Genomic DNA, 20,795 nt, shown 5'->3' with positions numbered 1-20,795 from the left:
ACATATCGCCAAAAAGCTTTAGGGTTGGTCTTCACTTCCTTAGCGATTCTCATCTCGAACTTAGACCTCAAGTCATGTGTAAGGCGTCTAAGTGAATTTCTTACTTGAGTAAACCTAAGATGATCCAAATGATTGCCAGTTCTACGGAACCTTTTCCATAATGTTTCTTCTTATGTTTAAGATCAATTACTTTATGATTAGTATATGGTAATTTTCTACTTTAGGATTTATGGTACCTTGGGATAGAGCATTCCATAGCAGACTTAAAACGTTGCATAAAAAAAATTCCAAGACTGACATACATTTAGATCTTGTAATTCTGTCAACCAGGCAGTTTCGTTAAGGAGGCTTTTAAGCTTCATATAATCCCCTTTGTTAAAATTGTAAGATGGTACATCGCTGGACTGGTTGATAGTTATTGGAGAACATGAAAGAGAAATATTCAAACACAAATGATCACTCAACCCCAGTCCAGAAGAATATTTGATGGATTTTACTATGTTCTCTTCATTGGTAAGTACTAGGTCTAGTACATGGGGGATGGACCTGGTCTGAAACGTGTTGGCTCATTAACATGCTGAAATAAAACACATTCTTGTACTGTATCATAGAATTCCTGCTCATACGTACGAATTGCCAGAAAAATTATCATCACTCCAATCAATGCCAGGCAAATTAAAGTCACCAGCTATCAATAAATATGGTAGTCTTGACTCTAAAACCTCCTTAAATACACAACATAATTTGGATTTGCTAACATTGGGATCAGTAGATGGTGAACGATAAATAGTACCAATTAGTAAATAGCATACATATACATTATTTCAGCATATTACTTCAGTGGCAGTCAAGATGATATTTTCAATGTTATTAGTACTGATGTACAGTAACAGCTATTTACTAATTGGTACTATTTATCGTTCACCATCTACTGATCCCAATGTTAGCAAATCCAAATTATGTTGTGTATTTAAGGAGGTTTTAGAGTCAAGACTACCATATATATATATATATATATATATATATCATTAGGTATAATAGTACTTTATAAGTAGAGATTGGTAAGAAATCATATGGCTTCGTAATTTTCGCACTTTAAAAAACAGCCTTGTAAAAAGTTTTACCTGAAATAATCACCTGAAATACATTAGCACTGCTGTAATGATGCTGTACCTTAGTTAAACGAAGCAAAAGTCGAATGTTTCGATGTGCAGTGAATTTCGAATTTCACAGGTCAGGATATTTATTTATTTATTAATGCTTTACAGCACAAGTGCTGAAGGTCTGTAGGACACCTGGTCCTACAGCCTGCTCAAAGGCTTTAGCTACAGAAGGTGTGTTTGAAAAGTTGGAGCAAGGAGAAAAAATCCATGACTGGACCTGGGTGGCCTCGACCCTGCAGCCATCCGATTTACGCTCGAACGCTTACAGGAGTCTACCAGGTGGTCAGGGTGTTTTCTCCTTGTTATTTTCATGTAATTATATCCATAGGAACTCTAGAGAGTAACTCATTATCTCTAAGTACCCCAAGTAGAACCAAATGGACACTAGTTTATAATGCTTTACAGCACAAGTGCTGAAGGTCTATATTATTGGCTTTTAATCGTTTACGTCATGTATACTGTGATATGGAGCAACAATCAGAATGTGGTAATATTGGTGGATGGACTAGAATTGCTATAGTGTTAACATACCAGAGGAAATGAATGTCCAATTGGATGGAACAAGAGCTCACATGATAGCATCAGTTTCTGTAGATCACCAAGCGTCAATGATGGATGTTATCCTGTACTATTCTCATCTATAGGAATAAGTTACCAGAAAGTTTGTGGAATGGCTAGAGGCTATCAGAAAAGAGGTACTGATGGATTAAGAACATCTCATGTTGATCCTGTTGCTGGACTTGATGGATTGTCTATAACTCATGATAACTCTCCTCACCATATGTGGTCATATGCTGTTGGATATTCTGGCGTAAGTTCTTTTCCTTCTTCCAATTCCAATTCTCCTTGTGCTACTAATCCTGGTAATAAGCTGGCCTCCTTAAATGTACCCCATTACTATTGTGAAAGTGGTCATAATGGACCTCCTATACTAACTACTAAAGCTTTTCTCTTGTCAGACCCTTTGTGGGATGGTTTAGATTGTCCCACTAATAACATTTGTTGTGATCACCCCAACCTACCATGGTTCTGTAGGGAGTTGGATATGGCTACTATGGATGATGTAGAAGTGGGATTGTGTACTGATGATGCATTCATTGATGAAAGTGTGCTGGTGGACCAACTTGAACTATACATACAGTAGTTATCTTTCAGTTGTATGCACTAATGTATCGTTGATGTAATGAGTAGAAACTTAGGGGGAACCCTTCAAGTGCTTACTAATCATTATGGAATGCGCTTCTATTAATTGACGTTAATCTGTCTATTGACACTATCAGGAACAGAGTCAAGTCCCACTTCTGGAATCATTTCATTCATAACTTTGACCCCCTCAACCCCCATACACTGCACTACCACTGTCCCTGTAGTCGGTGTGTTACTGATCATTTCTCTATTAACTACACACTGTTTTAGACAATTTATCGTGTGTTCTTTTATTATTATTTTATAATTACTACTTTTGGCTGTAGGAACAAGCCTACAGACCTTTAGTACACCATGTGTATTGTCAATTCTTGTATCTGTGTGTGTACCTAAGCTCATGCTTGTATGTGTGTACTATAAAGCATTAATAAATTAAAAAAAATAATAATAATAATCCATGAAAGGAAACATAAATATGATTTATCAGTTGAGAAAGGTGAAGTAATGCACTTATCAATGCATTACCTCACTCCCTGATTTATAGCATAAATTATATGGGGTATGTATGGTGGCATTGCGGCGCTTAAGCGCCAGAACTCAAACTCGTGATTTTAACAGTGTCAGCGGGCCTACTTTATTGCACGGACTGGACTGGACTCGCGGACTAAGCTGGAAACAGCTTTTAAACAATAATCCAGAAATTATCCATCTCTTGCAACACTGGAGACACCACTATCGAGCTGCAACTGTGCTGCTGCTGGCTCTTCCTTACAAGTCATGACACTAGCGCATGCACTAATTAATTAGAATATACATACGACACATGTGTACTAGCAGTGATACAGCGTGATAGAGACTATTCTTGTAGCGTAGATGTTTTCCTTTAGCACTGAATCCGTTTCTGACACCCATATCCACTGTACATAGTACCAGAGGTCAGGGGCGGATCCAGACTTATGGAAAGGGGGGGGGTCAAAAATGAATTGAGGCACTACATTGTCTCTGGTTTGATAAGGTGAGACCTAGTCTCGCGGCGCCCTCTGGTGAAACTGTGTACAAAAGTTTGAGCGCTGGAATGTTTATTGGATGACGTTTACCTGTTACGTAAGTGCACTGTTTACGTCACAACATCCATTCAACCAGATCCGCTTACAGCATCACCAAACTAATAGCGCTACTTTATTTATTCAACATTAAAACGAACCCAACAGAATTGTATGGCTGTTTTCTCAATGAGTTTAAGCGGCAGAGTCACCGGATGTAATTAACCGTAAGCCGCGAATCTTTTGAAATGTACGCATTACATAATCAATTTGAAATGGAGCGATCTGATTGGAGCCTCCAACATTCCGGCGGCGCCAAACTTTTTGTACACAGTTTCACCAGACCCTCTTTTTAGGGTCGGGCGCCGCGAGACTAGGTGAGACCAAAAAAAAAAAAAAAGGTTACAGCCAGCTGGCAATAGTTGCCCACCTCACCAATCACGCATTTATAGCTGATAAAGTACATAAAAATCCTTAAATAGCTCACTACACACTGTTCTAATACTATGATTGCTTTATTAGAGTGACTGCTCTATTAGAGTATCTTGATCTTGGTATACTAAAATTTTTTGGAGGGGGGGTCAAGAGCCCCCTTTGACCCCCCCCCCCCCTGTATCCGCCCCTGCCAGAGGTCATAATATGAGATTTATGCAACCAATGACACGGATTGATTCTTATATGTACTCCTTTTTCCCTTCGGCAATCAAAATCTGGAATGATCTACCCCAAAATGTGATTGACTCCAATGATATTTATCGGTTCAAGCAAAAACTAGCAATTATTTAATTTGTATACTTGTATGTATGTTGTGACCTGTGCACTATACTCTAATAGAGGTCTGCACAGTATTACCAATAATAATAATAATAGTGTTACAGCTGTAGAGATGAGCCAGTAATTATTGTTAGCAGGCAGAGGCGTAGCCAAGGGGGGGCAAGGGGGTGCATTTGTATATACCTAGCACTAGTCAGATCACAACTATTATATTGTTCACAACTATTGAGGCCTCAACTAATAAGAGACATTACTGCACTAGAACGCATTCAACGAAGAGCCACTAAATATATTCTTAACGATTACACATCCTCATACAAACTCAGACTGGAACAACTGCATCTCCTGCCTCTCATGTATCACTACGAACTCCAAGATATACTGTTTCTAATAAAATCCTTAAAGTCACCCACTGATAATTTTAACATCTACAACTACATTACTTTTGCAAGAGGCAACACCAGATCTGGGATTAACCAAAAACTGAATCATCCAAGGACATCATCAGTAACACAACATCATTTTTACTTTAACAGGATAGCCAGACTATACAATTACTTACCAGTCATTGATCTTTCACTATCTACTAACACAATTAAATATCGTTTAACTAACTACTTATGGTCGCATTTTACTAATAACTTCAACCCTGAGAGAGCTTGTACATTTCACCTTTTGTGCCCTTGCCACCGCTGCTCTAGAGCACCAATTTCTACCAATTTTAACAATCTCTAACTATCTATTGTAATTATAAGTAACTAACAGTTGTAATTATTAGTTATTGCACTGTATTGTATGTATGTTTCTTTGGCAGTGGGTATCTATTACCCACTGACCTTTAATGCAGTTCTGAACTGCATTAAAAAGTATTAAAATAAATAAAAAAATAAAAATTTGCCCACCCATCACCGAGGGGTCACCAACTGATTCGAAATCTCGTACACCTTCAATGAAATCCTATACCTGAAATATGAAATCTTATTTTCTTATCGTGATTATGATTCTATACTCGTTCTAGGATATACCGTAGCTTGCACTCAACTGCTCCTGCACAAAAGTAGGAATGAAATCCGATGTTCCGCTCTGCTTCGAATTTGTATTAAGCGAGTTGTGGAAGCCACACAAAACCAGGAGCTGTGGGAAGGAAGCTTAACAAAGCCAGGAGAGAATCCATGCAAACTGCTAGAAAAATCCGATGTTCCGCTCCGCTTCGGATTTGTATTAAGCAAGTTAAAGAAGCCGCACAAAACCTGGAGAATCCATGCTGCTTTGCAAACTGCTCAAAAACTGAATCCGATGTTCCGCTCTGCTTCGGATTTGCATTAGCGAGATGTGGAAGCCAAACAAAACCAGGAGCTGTAGGAAAGAAGCTGCACAAAACCAGGAGAATCCATGCAAACTGCTTCTGCACAAAAGTAAGAATGAAATCCGATGTTCCGCTCTGCTTCGGATTTACATTAAGAGAGTTGTGGAAGCCAAACAAAACCAGGAGCTGTAGGAAAGAAGCCGCACAAAACTAGGAGAATCCACGCAAACTGCTCCTGCACAAAAGTAAGAATGAAATCTGATGTTCCGCTCCGCTTCGGATTTACTTAGCAACACAAACTTATCAAAACTAGCAGCACACAAACTACAAAGCATACAGATGCTCCTGGTTTTGTGCATGGGGTTTCACACAGATAGAGCTTCGACGGTTGCTCCAGGTTTTGAGGGGTTTCGCACGGGATTCATGTTGAATGATTGGCCTTGTTTCCTGGTTTTCCTGTAATAGTTATGTCTTGGCTCTGCTCCTGGTTTTATATGGCTTTGCAATTTATCTCAATCTCGTGAGGGTTTGCTCCTGCATGAACTTCTATTTCTTTCTCCCCTATTTATTTTAGTAATTTCAGAACTTGTCACTACACCTATTATGACCTATACGTATAATTTAAAATCAGATTTCGCAGCTCTCGTTCGATTTTGTGAAAGTTTTTGAAATTTGTGAAATCTTGAGAAATTTGTTCAAGATTTTGAAATCCGTACCCCTTTTTCGTGAGTTAGTGACCCCTCGCCCATCACCGTAGTGGTTTTTTTTTTAAAAACCTCCGTCACAAGCTTACCAATATTAAACTGACACGCAAATGACTATAAATTATGTGCGCTACTACGCGGTACCACCAGGGGTTGCTAGTGAACGCGCACACACAACATTCAACTCGCTCGTGAATCCACCGAACGAAAATATTAGAGACACACTTCTATATTTAGCCTAGATTACTCACGTGAAAGAGCATTTCGAATCTAAAGAGTGACCCGCTCAAAGGACTTTGCCGTGGCAGGAGTCACAACTCACAAGTGATAAAGGAGACCAGATAACGCTAAGAATCTACTGCCTATGAAGTCATAAAGTGTTAAATGTAGTCTACCAAGTTTATTTTCTCGAGTCGATCACACTAGATCTTTGTACGGCAGTGCTGCCAGCCTATTCCAAGAGGGCGGTTCTTCAGAACCCCCAGGTAGGGTCCGCAACGTGAAAAATGAAGTTGCAAGAAACAAATCCCCGACTATCGTAGTATGTTACCCTTAGTGCCCCATCACTAATACTACCCTTGGTTTGGAACTGAGTTCCCTTGTTGGAGCAACACAATGATTTTAATATCTCACGTGATTGATCTTTATTCCGTGCGCTCCAAAGAAGACGTCCAGAGCTCCCAGATTCTGAGTGTGATATCAAGTGTTGTTGGCCTACCAAACCATGTATAGAAGTGAGTAAAAGTTTGCCTGTGTTTTCCAAGGAGGCTGATTTTCTGCGGATGGGTTGAGAAAACTTTTCGTTCGAGGTGCTCTACCAGCCAAGAGAAGAGAAGCCAATCCTATCACATAAGATGGTAATGAAGTTGGATGTATAAGTATTCTACACACCAAGTTTGAAAGAGCTGCGACCTTTCTAACCATCTGGCTGGCAGAGATGAAATTTTCAGTGCAATGATCTTCAATGATTTTAGTGGGTTGCCTCTTTCCTACTGTTAGAAACTGTCTTCCTAGGAGCTTTAAATCAGAAGAAGATCCAGAAGAATATCTGAGGTTTCTAAGAAGTGGTGAAATCCTAGACTTTTAAAGTTTAAAGGTCATTGGAAGCTACTACTCTAATAGAACATTCAGTATCCTATAAGTAAAACCATGTAGTTCAGTATACAATTACCATCTACTTTTGGATTGTGTCAATTGAACAGCTGTATAGATTGCTTGGAAAGTGTGCATTTTATGGACATTTAAATCTTAAGATGCAGTTGCTGGAGAGTCTAATAGTATTGAATTTTGAAATCCGTGCCATTCATTTGTTATGAAGTAATCATTTTGTATCAGCTGGAGCACTCTATTGCAGAGCCAGCTCAGGTAATCTCACATTTTACATATACCTGGTTTCCTATACAAAAATTAACAATAATAATTGTGTATCTCGTGCAACTGCCTAAGCAAATAACAACTCAATAATGTAGGTATAGCCATAATACCCTAATGCTGCTGTGTATATGGCCTATGAGTTTGTGAAATTATTGATTCATGACTGAGATAGAGGTAAAACAGTTTTATTTGTCAATGTGACTAGTCTATTACTTTATAGGTGTAGTAGACCAGTATTTTACACATGTTTTTGTAGTGTCCTTTTATCATGTTTTGCACAGGTAGTGAAAATAGGGCAGCTAGGGAACCACAAGGCCATGGTCTCCCAGTTTTGGTGGTCAATTCTTGTAGCAAAAGATTAATCACAACTGTTAGTAGCTGCTTAATTTTTAAAGTGAAAATGGCCACCCAAAGTACTGTCTCAGAGCCCTGGAGCATGCATCCAGATGGAATCTGTGTATGTATGGGCTGGAACTTTTACATTCAATTGCAAGCACTTGATAGTTAAATGTAAGGAGATGTGTGTGGTTGAATACTTCCTTGAACACGTTAGTGTACTTTATTGTCCAAAGAATACATTTAACCTTTGTCATAGGTCCATATACATTGGACTGCTCTGTGTAACAACACCCGTTCAAAATAACAAACTTATCTTGAAAATACTCATCAATCTGCAGTGTTATCTGCTTTAATGAAGCCAAATTTCTGTTCATCTAGATCTATTAATTTTGCATCTCTGTCTATAGTTATGTCATTGTTTCCCTTATCATATCACTGATTTTTTTGTTCCATTGATTGTTGAGTGCAGCTGTAAGAAGCTGTCATCAAAGTTAATAAATGCATGGCTAGAGCAGACTAAAAAGCATACAAATCATTTGGGGTATCAATTCAGCTAACTAGTTTGTAAAGAAATAATTGGCTATTAAGCTTTCACAATATTTAGCGTATTGATGGATAAGAAACTGGTGATTGTGTTTATTTATTTAAGCATATGGTCATACACATATATGATTTCTTTATTGTCTGCCATGGATATTGTACTATAAACTACATATGTGTAATGTAATAGACTAATCACACAATTTGTTTTTGAAGTGACCTGGCATGTAGGTAGGTTAATGTACGGTACGCCTCACTGTATAGCTTTATAGGATGTAGAAAATGGATGCAAGAGCTGGAATAAGGAATGAAAGACCTGGCAGTTTGTCTACTTTTTGAGCACAATGCAACTACTTAATACAGATAATTATTATAGAGTTAATTATGAAGGAGTCTTTGCAGTGATAAACGTGCTTACTTATGTTCATACTTACAAGCTTACTATGTGCTTATTGTGCTACACTTGAAAGTTGTTAACACAACTTTATGGTAAAACAGTCTATTCCAGTCAGGGGCAAGGGGGAGCTGTAGCCCCTGTAAAAAAATTATGAGTTTTTCCCCCTAAAATTATCTGTAACTGTGATTGAGAGCTTAGCTCAATAGCATCAATAATTTGAGATACTATAATAGAGCAGTCAAGATTGAGATATTCTAATAGGGCAGTCATAGTGTTCTTAGAGCCATTAGAGGAGCAGTGTAGCAAGCTATGTATGTAGTTATAAATAAGGAAATATAGTCTAGTTGGTGAAGGGCAACTATTGCCAGCAGGTAGTAACTTTTTTTTGGTCTTCAACTTACAGCTAGACCATGGCATTATCAATCTAGACCCCACCCCCCTAAATAAAGGTGTCTCGTCCACCCTTACTATTCCTGCATTAAAATCATACTGCCAATCATTCCATGAACTATCATTATATATCTATCATGGACGATTCAGTTTTGGTGGCTGCTTTCCAAAGTAATGTGAGTGAGACGATGAGTGTGCAACAGGGAAGTGCAACATTTAGTGTGCTGGTCCTAGCATGAAATCAACTACATGGCAGGGGTCTGGAATTCCATCCTAGAAGACTTTTGTGATTTAACACCTTGATTGAGAGTGCTAATGAAAAATGGAAATTTTATTGCTATAAAAAATATATACCACATTGTTTCAAATGAAACTATAGCTAGATGCACTCCTAAAATTATAACTAAGTGCGTATATAACTACACATGTCAACAATTAGTGAAAACCAGCAGTGATTCTATCATCATGTACATTACAGGATGTCTGGGATGCCATCTCTGGAAGACTACTTTACTTGTACAAAAATCTCCCAACCACACTGCATGAGGATGTCAAAGTGCAATATGCACCTCAAACACTGCAGATTATACATATAGCTGTGTTCTTCAGTGTGATTTAAAGCTATAACCTTTTCCCTAAACATTCATTGAAGAAGTTGCTAGCTAGGTTATGCAGGATTATTGACATACATACATGTATACATACATGCAGTCACACACACACACACACGCATGCATGCACATACAACACACACATACATCCCAGCTATAGACTAAAATGTTATACATACATACACAAAGCCTTTGATCTGTATCTATAATGACAGCAACATGTGCTGCAGCCTTAGGATTACCTAACCTAATTTCAAGGAGTTAGACGTATTGACTTCACTGGGTGACTTGACTTAATGACTGAAAAGGTGTAACAGCAAAGGGGCCAAATTAAGAAAAAATCCCTCCAACCCCAGGATTCGAACTGCAGGTCACCCAATGTCTAGTCGGGGCCACACTCAGTCTTCCTTCAGGAGGGATGGATTTTCTTCCTTAAACCTAAAGTATTTATTATGCAGATCACTGTAAAGTGTTACTAATAATAACTAATAAATAATAATAATAATACTTATACAGTAATATTATGACTGTGCAACTTTTATTAACTTAAGCAACTTGTCTACAGCTGTTCAATTAACACAACCAATAATAGATGGCAAATGTCATGGTTGTTCTAATAGAGTGAATGTTCTATTAGAGTAGTAGCTTGCAATGGCCTTCTCGCCTTTAAACTTTAAAAGTCTAGGATTTCACCACTTCTTAGAAACCTCAGATATTCTTCTGGATCTTCTTCTGATTTAAAGCTCCTAGGAAGACAGTTTCTAACAGTAGGAAAGAGGCAACCCACTAAAATCATTGAAGATCATTGCACTGAAAATTTCATCTCTGCCAGCCAGATGGTTAGAAAGGTCGCAGCTCTTTCAAACTTGGTGTGTAGAATACTTATACATCCAACTTCATTACCATCTTATGTGATAGGATTGGCTTCTCTTCTCTTGGCTGGTAGAGCACCTCGAACGAAAAGTTTTCTCGACCCATCCGCAGAAAATCAGCCTCCTTGGAAAACACAGGCAAAATTTTACTCACTTCTATACATGGTTTGGTAGGCCAACAACACTTGATATCACACTCAGAATCTGGGAGCTCTGGACGTCTTCTTTGGAGCGCACGGAATAAAGATCAATCACGTGAGATATTAAAATCATTGTGTTGCTCCAACAAGGGAGCTCAGTTCCAAACCAAGGGTAGTATTAGTGATGGGGCACTAAGGGTAACATACTACGATAGTAGGGGATTTGTTTCTTGCAACTTCATTTTTCACGTTGCGGACCCTACCCCAGGCTATGGGCCTGGATCAGTCACAAGCTTACAAGTTCTGCTAGCAAGAAAGACCGGTGGGATTTCATGCAATACGTGGCATTTGAATTTCGCCGAGTGAAGTGAGTGAACATGTCATTCTTTCAGCAGTGTGCTAGGACTGCAACACAAGCTGTGGCTAACGTAAAGTAACTTGTATTAAATATTAACAATATAGCTCTACCGGACTGGATGAATTTGTTGGAGTACAGTTGTGGCACGTGTGATGATGCTCGACGAATGAATCATTGATAAAAGATAAGCAATCAATACTGAAGTAGTTACGTAGCTAGTTGTGTGAGCTGTAATAATACAACACCGTATGTTGGCTAGCCCACCATTGGGTCATTAGCCCTTTTTGCAATCATGAATTATTTTGAGCGTTTCGTGAGGGCATGCCTGCCCCTCCATCACCTTCTGGCTAGCTACGCCCCTGTTAGCAGGTAGCTAGGTGGCACCACCAGGAAAGGTGATGGGCTATGCAAATAATTTGGCTCATTACTACAACTCTAACGCTAGTGTTAAGTACTGAAGCAACAAAGGAAAACATGTACGCTACAACAATAGCCTAGCTCTGTCACGCTTTATCACTGCGAGTACACACGTATCGTAAGTGTATTCTAATTGATTAGTGCATGCGCTAGTGTCATCTGACTTGTAAGGAAGAGTAGTACCAGCAATTATAGCCCAATAGCGGTGTCTCCAGTGTTGCAAGAGATGGATAATTCCTGGATTATTGTTTAAAGGCTGTTTCCAGCTCAGTCCGTGGAATAAAGTAGTCCGTGGAATAAAGTAGGCCGTGTCAGCGGCACATGTGTGTAAGTAGACCCAATGAGTTGCTGTAATAGGTTTAACAGACAAGCCGATAATTATTTGCGGAGCACTTATTGCTTACGAAGGTAAAAGATAGCTACTTCAAGTGATATCAAGACACACGATAGTGTGGTGTGCGGCCCAAGAAGCTGGCGCACCACACCGTGGGTATGTTGACAGGGAGAAAGAAAACGTCACCTTTGTATCTCAGTGATACCTTCTCCAATTCAAACCAAATTTGCTGCAGAGTTTCCCGCCAGCTACGGGAGTCCACATTCCAAATTTGAAGGAAATCGCTCAAGCCATGTCCGAGTTACGAGCAGCCAAAGTTTCGGGTTTTTTTCTTCGTCTTTTTGCACACTTGCAAATATTGCTATAAAACGCAAACGCGTACTCCAATTGCTTTGAGATTTGGCACACAGAATGGGGGTACAAAGGCGAATCCTAATATCAAATTTGATGCAAATCCAATGAACGGGTAAGGATTTATGACCAATTATTCGTGTAAAATAAGATCGATTTGTTTTCACGCTTACAGGGTAAACTTTTTATTATTTATTGTTACTGGGCAGACGGCAATTCCTGCCCTAATAGCACTCCCATCCTCCCCGATCTCTAGCTAGAAGTTAAACCTAATTTAATTTATAAAAGACAAAAGCAGCCAAACCTACAGAGCCTACACAGACCTACAAAAACACCGCATGGACCGCCAGCATACACACAGCAAACCCCCCACACCTTCGACTCGATCTTTCCTAAGTGCGCCACCAGAAATATTAAAAGCTAGACGGTGTGGAGAGAGTGATAACTGAAAACCAGGATCTAGCCTTCGCTAACAGAGACGAGATTATGTACAAACGAAGATGATAAAGAGCTAAGTCTCTTGGATACAGACCCACGTAAGTTTGTGTTGTGCGTAGTGTATTGTGGTTAAAACCTACCAAACATTTAAAAAATTTAGTTGCCAGCCTTAGACCACCTTCAACCCGACCATTTAAAGTACTGCATGTAATGTTATGGTGCAGGTATTACTTTCAATGCAGAGCCGAGTTAATGTTTAACCTGTTGCTGTAGAATTCCATTCAGCACTGTATATTATTTTTGCTTCTCAAATATCAGGCCTTTTCTTACAATGGGTAGTTCCAACTGCAGCCCCCAAGTAAGGCCTACCCTCAGCAGTAATATTAACATTGATGCCATCAAACACTTGACGTGCCAGCTCCAAATACTGTGGCTTCACCACTAGCCATGTCTTCTTAGCATTTGGGTAGTCACCAAAGAGTGGTCCAAACTGAGAAAACTAATACTACAGTTTCGTGCACATAAGCGCCTTTAAGTGTGTTGAATTATGGAAATGATTACTCGGCACAAGTACAAGCTTCCAGCGAAGGCTAGATTACATACACTTTCAGGGGCGTACGGAGGGGGGTTTCCAGGGGTTTCAGGAAACCCCTTTGGATTTTACACAGTGCTTGAAACATTAAGAAATTGACACTTCAGGTTTCCAGAATCTGCATGGAACAGGACACATTTAAAACTTTTATCTTAGTTAAATAATAGTTTCTAACATGATAGCAACGCTTATAGCATTGTTCTGAATTATGATTTTGGTGAAAAGATCGAGATACTCTAATAGAGCTGTCAGGAAATATAAACTACTCTAATATAACAGTCACTTAGCTGTAGTGGAAACCCCTTTTCAAAATTCCTGCGTACGCCCCTGACTTTAATCAATAATGGCATGCAAAATGCGATTTATTGCACAAAACCAACTCTCTCGCAGCTAATATCTTTTGATTATTTTCTCGTAGCTAATATCTAATTTTACCAAAAAATAATAATTGTGGAATGTACTTGACAACTACTTTAAGTGCTGTTAAATATTTGTTTGTGATGGTTGATCTAAAACTTCAGTGACATCATGTACAAAAAATCTTTTTTTGACTGTTCTATAAGAATATCTGACTGCTATATTGGAGGGGGTTTCCTTCAAGTTATGCATAGCTACATTGTGTTCAGGGGCAGTGTAGAAGGGGTGGCTGCAGCCCCTATGAAAAAAAGTATGGAGAGGCTTAGACCCCCTAAAATTATTTAATAGCATTATTTGAGATACTCTAATAGAGCAGTCAAGATCGAGATACTCTAATAGAGCAGTCACAGTATTCTTTGAGGAGCAGTGTAGCAAGATACGTTTGTAGTTATAAATAAGTAGATATAGTCTAGTTGTTAGAGGGCAACTATTGCCAGCAGGTAGCCAGCAAGTAATGACTTTTTTTTTTGGTCTTCAACTTACAACTAGGCCATGGCATCATCAAGCTAGACCCCCCAGCCCCCCCTAAATATAGGTGTCTTCGACGCCTCTGATTGTGTTGGTACCAACAGACCTATTATAATGTGATGCTGGCATATAGCTGTATACTGGCTCCATGCAATAGTAAGATTATTGTGCCTTTTTTGAAAGGTATCTTCTTCCTCATACACAACAGGACTAACTGGTAGTCTTAACATAGCATCTTTTGCATTATGATATGCAATGTACTATTTGGTGTGTATAATAGTATAATTATATTATTATGCTGAGCCAACTATAGGGATGTGGTGGTTATGCCAGCATAATTTCGGGAATAATAGGTATGTGTGAGAATGGGCTCCGCCTCGGTGATTATTACATCATTCCTTCGGGTTGTTTATCCACTGAAGACTCCTAGCAATGCATGTCTTACCTATACTTGTACAGTAAAAACTATTACATGTTAGCAAATGGGCAGCTAATGTATGGCTAACTAAATCACTATGTGATTATGTATGACTAACTAACTCACTATGTGAATAGCTTAAGTAATTGAAAGCATAATTTGCTTTGGTATGTCAGTCAGCACTTCTAATTGGTTACTCAGAATATCAATACTTATTGTACTTTAATTCTTCTATTATTAATCAAATAGATTGGCTATAATTTATCATCTTATTTTCGTACAGTGCAATTATGAAAAAAAATAAACTGCTATTAATGCATGACAAACTAAATCACAACACACAGTAATCTGTAGTGAATTTCACTCCTAGTTGTGCATAGCTTTACCTCTTTACTGAGTCACCATCAGAGATATCTCAACGTATAATTTCTGCCACAATGCACTATTTTAAGTTATGATGTTCAGCACTTTAAGTTTTGTAGTGACCTTTGCTACATTACAGGCTGTAGGACCAGACCTTCAGCACTTGTGCTGTAAAACCTTAATAAATAAAAATAAAAATGAATAGTAGACCATCACTACCTAAAAACAGTGAGTAGCTATTGTGGCAGACAATAGTAGTGACCTTTACCATAGATATTATAGAAAAGGGATTGGAAACTGATGACGTCACATAATTAACGTGTGTACAAAATGGGCAGACAAGGTGTGTTACTATGGTGACGAAGTGCCTGTTAGACAAAACCATCTACATAGACGAGTTATGTTCCTTGTGTGGTTCAAAAGATTAGTAATTTGTTGTTGTGTTTACAGAAATTGTTTTGTAGCCATTGCGCCTGTACAACAAACACAATTTGCCAGTCGCCTAAACTGTATGTCATGATTTACTGTATATTACATACTACACCTACACCCATATAAGGCTGTGGAATATATTTATTAGTGCAATAGAACCAAGCAAGAGTTGGTATTTGAGGTTATGAAGTCAAATTATTAAGTTCATGGTGAAAGTTATGCATCTATCAACATTAAGCCCCATACCACCGCATATGTATGGGGTATTTGACAGTTTGCAAGAGCTAAAGCTCCACTGCTGGGGCATAAGGTTTGTCTAATTCCCACCACAGTTGAAAGGCGATTTTAGCCCATAGAGGGATAACTTTTACATCAATTAAAATGCGTAATGACAAATTCCATGGGGCAACAGACATCAGGTTAGTTACAAGGATAGGCTCAAAAAAATGATTGTCACCAAACAACACTTTAGTAAGAAATAATAAAATATTGTATGTTGATTTGTTGATATAAATGTTGTGGGAGGATTCGTCTATTGTACTTTTGAAAGTGTCAAAATCCTTGTGCCCACACATTTTTTGCCAATTGTTTGCTGTAACCTACTGGTAGGGAATATATAATCTATGCTGTAATTCGCCCAGCATAACCCTACACTAAAATATCTCTTACACTAATTGCTTCCTTGCTCCTGGTAACATGGTCAAATTTAGAAAGACAGTTTCAACAAACCTGAGGTTAAATGCATACATTTTCTATCCCAACGAAATGATTACATAACCACTGTGACATCATGTGCTAACTGGGGAGTACAAATAGTAATTAAATTTTCATTGTAGTTCTGTTGCTGTGTTTCCAGAACAACCCTCCTCAATGTCTTATATCTGACAACTAAAGTATAAGGATCAGTGTCATTTTAAACATAACATAAGTTACTGTAGCTAAATTCTGTTTTTTTTGTACTGTTTGTTTGTAAAGTATAAGGTTGAGCTTTTTATGTTTACATTTAGGAATACCTCTGTGAATGAAAGGTTGTACCTGTTATTATTAGACAACTACCCCTCTAGGGACCTGCAAGGATGCTAACAGTAAGCCTGTGAAGTAGGGAGTCAGAAATCTAGCTGTAACTGAAAACTGTTATGAAACACAGCAGATGAAATCTTCCATCATTTTTACCATTGCCACCCAGTTGGATGAAGTAGCTCCTGCAGGAGCCAGTCAGAATTATGATTTATAAAGCATGTGTGTTGTCGACTTTGTTCACAGCCTGTTAACACTGTTCAGTATGTTTTAAACACTGTTTACTATGACTACCTGAGGTGACTGGCAACGTATTATATACATGGAAAACACTGTGTGGCTGACTGAAATGAAAAATGTGCACTGGGTAGCCGATGTGTACCGTTATACTGCATGCTTGCCTTCTGAGGCTCATCAGCACATGGTACCACTAAAGTCCCCTTATAATTTGCCACTGCTCTCAGCATACTGCACAGACAATCCATGCACATAGCTAAACACTACAACATAGTTTATTAATTATCAACGTTAGGTCAACTGAAGTGATGTAACAGTTGAAGTAATGTATGGTACAGACAAGTGGACCAACACCTGGAGCAACCATACCAAGTCTGAGAGAACATGCTTGTTGTTTCTGTATTATTTTCACTAACTAACAAGTAAACACAATTAAGGACAGGTGCTCCCTACATTACTTTAATGAACAGATGAACAATATTGCTAACCAGCTGCCCGTATATTTGACGTCATCAGTTTCCAATCCTGTTTCGTAAGCTATAATATCTATGCCTTTACTCCCTTTAGTAGTGACCTTCATGTCCTTTAGTAGTGATGTTCCAATTTTACTGTGTATATGTGGTAATGATGGCAATTGAAAAGCATATTATGATAAGTTAACAGCTTATTTAGCTAATGAAAACCATCAATAAGAAGTCTTGCAAATAGCTACATGCACATTGAATTTCTTCACAAATCTATTTTGATGTGATGCAATATGGCTATTTCTTTGATATTACGTATTAAGGCTCTTTCTGATATGGCTATTAAATTTCTATATCTTTAATGAGTATTTCTACTAAGGCTATTTCTTTAATGTACCCACATGAGCAAAGAGATCTAAGATGGTCATGCTTTTTTTGCTCTGATGCAGGCTAAGAGCGCTCTATATCTATTTAATAGTATATTCACTGAGCATTGACCTCCATTTCTTGCTTTAATTTTCAGTGGCTTTTCAACAGTGTACATAAATGTGACTGGATCTGTGAAAAAGGACTTATAGCTTTTCCAAATTTCCAGGTTTGATGAGTCATAGCTCATCATGTATTTAGCCCATTGTCTTAAATCTATATCCAGAATAGTTCCATGTTAGGAGTGCAAGGTGACCAAATTTCAGGATGGTACCATACACACAAGTCAGTTAATTTTTTCCAGTCACAAAATTATTATTACGGTCAGGGGAGGATCCAGGAGCTGGCAAGGGGAGTGGTACAAACAGGTAGGTGGTTGGGGACAGCCAGATTATCCTGTTGCTGCATTTTTGAAGTAACAAATAATCACAGTGTCTCACTGTTGATTTCCATTTTGGCCTTTGCAGATGGATGTGAAGTCTTAAAAGCTGTTTAAAAGGCTCTGAATGTCTTGAACAACAACAACATAATAATTATTTTAGAAGCGCTTAGTACGCACGAGGGTGCTGGGTGTCAATTTCACAGCTAGTTTGACTTTGGTTTACTTTATAGTTTCAAGTGAATTTGTGCTAGAATGCATATTTTCATGAGATTCATAAACTGATTTTGGCATAATCTAATCAGAAGCATGGCTGGCTCATCCACAAGAGGGGGGTTGGGCATTGATGGTTTGTAATAACATTTTTCATGTAAAATTTAGTATGTGTGTGGTGTGTGTGTGTAGTGTATGTGCGGACGTGTGTGTGTGTGTGTGTGTGTGTTAGTGCTGTACACCGGTGTCCAATTAACCGGTTATTAACCAGTTATTAACCAGTGTTGTCTGAGTCAGCCAATAACCAGTGAAGAAACCTTTAAACTGGTTATTGCCCACCCACTTGGTAAACCATAAATTACCCCTGCTGACAAGTGTTAACATCATAACATAACCTCAAAGAATGTGTAAATATGTGATTGTAATAACTGTTATTGCTAGACAGGATGTTGATGGTCACTTTGGTAACACCCTAAACCTTTCAGCAGGCTTGTTGACTTGCGTTATGTCTGCCAATATACAAACAAACCAATTAACCAGTTATTGCCAATTATTGGTAGGCAATTAACCAGTGACAAAAATTTTGTAGGTGTACAGCACTAGTGTGTGTGTGTGTGTGTGAGAGAGAATTTTAGGCATAAAAGAAATTCAAATGAACATTGGGTTAATGCATAGCCATATATGGCTAGCTACTGTGGCTATTCTTGTAAAAGTTTAATTAATATGAAAATTTGACCTTGTGAGAATACCCTGATTTAGCTACAGGTCACAAGACGATTAGTTTCATGAACATGAACATCACGGGTGCTGCATAGTAATTACATTCTATCCTTAATTTATACACCAAGCTCGGCACTAAAGTAGGGAATTCCCGGAAATTATCAAGTGTATACAGTAATACACATAGATATTAAACTAAGTACTGGTAACATACTACTATTTATTACCTAACTACTACCAATATACTTATTACTAGCTACTCACTTAACTTAACCAATGTCAAAAGCAGGAAAATCCTCCTCAGTTAGTAAATACTGGCAGAGTATCATTTTCGCATGGTACCTCCACAAAGTCACAGACAGTTGCTGAAGAAGTTGGCGCCTAGCAAACTTTCGAGGTAAACCGTTTGTAACAGTTGTTCTGTCAGCTATGGATCCTTAAATTGATAGGGCATAATTATGGTGACCAAACACCTAAGGTCTCACATATGTACAAGAGGGATAAAACCTCTTCCGTTATTGAGTGTCCTTAGCTATCTCACCAACAGAAGCAGCCACCCCGGCCTGAGAAGAAGCAGCAGACGATATGACAGCCAACTGAGTGGTACTCCTGAAGGAGAGATCAAAATAGGCAGGATGACCAAGATGGAAATCAGTGTGGTATATGCCCAGGACGAGATTGGTCAGATGAAATTTCTTACTCCCTAAGAACACCAGGGTGAGCAAGGCATGGTGCACAATAGACACTAAAACATTATGACGCTAGATCCTCAAGGGGCCATGCAAGTACCCCAGCAGATGATCGCCAAACTAGTCAATCACAGATAGACAAGTAGAGAGACTGAGGTAAGGAAGGGAACAATGGAATGCCAAGCCACAAACGTAAGGCCCCTATTTGGTGATTATTAGTTTCTCATCCAGCCTTTCTAATTATTATGATGCGGGCGGGAGGGTATTACCATTATGCCATTATTTTATAATATTAACACACTGATGTACAGACCTTGTCCAAATTGTTTTTCTTTCTTACTACAAACATTTCCTTCACCACTTTTCGTGATCGCCAACTGTTTTTCGACAGTCAACTGGAAGTCTGCATTGATGAAGTCGATAGAACACGATTGCAACTCCATGGTACTGCAGCAATTTTCTAAGGAAAACAGCAGTTCTCCTGGCGATATATTGCGCATTGTAGCGTTCATCAACAAAAAAATTGTACCAGTTTGTGTTCTTCTGAGCATGCATAGAGTAAATAATGGCTTACAATGCGGTAGCTTAAGAAGGATGCGGGCGGTGGATGAGAAACTAATAATCACCAAATAGGGGCCTAATTAAAGCTACAGTGAAATTATGAGGAGGAATAGCTAGACCCAAAGCAGGCTGTGGCAGTGCTTTAAGCCAACCACTGCCGGTGCCAGAAGAATGTGATAAAGCACACAGACGTGCTTGATCGCGCCGGAATAGTAGAACTGCTTAGCTACAAGCTGTTTGCAAAGTGAATCATCTAAATTGACTTAGACTAAAACAACTTGAAGGTCATTTTAAGATTCCTCTACAGGAAATGGTATAAAAACATCAAAACGACAAACGTTTCCACTGTGACTAAACGTGACAGTGAAATACGGGCAGAATTACAGGACCCCACGAAAGCAGGAGCAGCAGAACACTCAGATTCACATACGCCCAAGCCTCCTAACTTCTATGGCAAAGTGGTTTGTGTCCAGCTACTATCAGAAATGCCACAACGCAAGATTTTACGAAGGCATTCTCATAACCTAAGAGCAAAACGTGAGGGAAAGGAGCCCAAAGAGGAAGATGGCACACAACGTAAAAGGTGAGTGACCTTGCAAACACTAAGACAGCTCCTAAGCAGATGCAACTCGACTTGAGGGTCCTCAATGTCAACCAATTTATCTGAATTGCAACTACGTATTTTCAAGTTGTAATCTAAGT

The sequence above is a fragment of the Dysidea avara genome, chromosome 2, assembly GCF_963678975.1.
Source record: "Dysidea avara chromosome 2, odDysAvar1.4, whole genome shotgun sequence".
NCBI lineage: Eukaryota > Metazoa > Porifera > Demospongiae > Dictyoceratida > Dysideidae > Dysidea > Dysidea avara.
The sequence above is the reverse complement of the archived record's forward strand: the minus strand, read 5'-3'. Positions refer to the sequence as shown.